The following is a 781-nucleotide window of genomic DNA, read 5'->3' as shown; positions in this document are numbered from 1 at the left end:
AGCACTATCATTGATTTGTATGGCAGGGCTGAGGTATGTCAATTTTCCAGTTGCATGTGAAGGAATTATTGTACAGTTTTACTCAAAAATAAATGTTATTTTATGTTTACTTATACAGGAAGGTCATTATTTTGTACCTGCTAAAATTGTTGGATTGGAGAGTGGTCGGCATTGGTATTATACTTCTTGCAGTACTAAAGGATGCTTTAAGAAGCTTGATCCAAACCAGGGTAGTTTGAAGTGTGACAAGTGTTTTCTTAGTTGCCCCGAAAGAACACTGAGGTACAGATTAATTGTTAGGGTTGTTGACAAGACAAGTGATGCTCCATTATTGCTTTGGGACAAGGAATGCACTGAACTTATTGGAATGTCTGCATTTGATTTGAAAAGCAAATATTCACAGGTATATGCATTTTTGTCCTACACTTAAGAAACTTTAGAAAAAAGTATTAAGTTGGAACTAAGTTTTGTTTTCAAAATATATATGCATATTCACAGGTATATGCAACTAAGTTTTGTTTTCTTTGGCAGGATGATTCTGAGATTCCAACTGAATTGGAATCTCTTCGTAACAAAGCAATGGTTTTCAAAGTTTCAGTTAAGGATGAGCATCTTAAAAACCCTGCAAAACCAATTCCAGTTTTGAAGTTAACTAATGATGATGAGTTAGTTTCATTGTACTGTCCATCATTGACTGATGATCATGATGAGTTGTCAAAAATGATTGTTGAAGAACAACAGGATGAGGATTCTGATGTACATAACTAATCCATACACTTAA

This window comes from Ipomoea triloba, chromosome 16 (assembly GCF_003576645.1).
Source record: "Ipomoea triloba cultivar NCNSP0323 chromosome 16, ASM357664v1".
NCBI lineage: Eukaryota > Viridiplantae > Streptophyta > Magnoliopsida > Solanales > Convolvulaceae > Ipomoea > Ipomoea triloba.
This window is presented reverse-complemented; position numbering follows the sequence as displayed.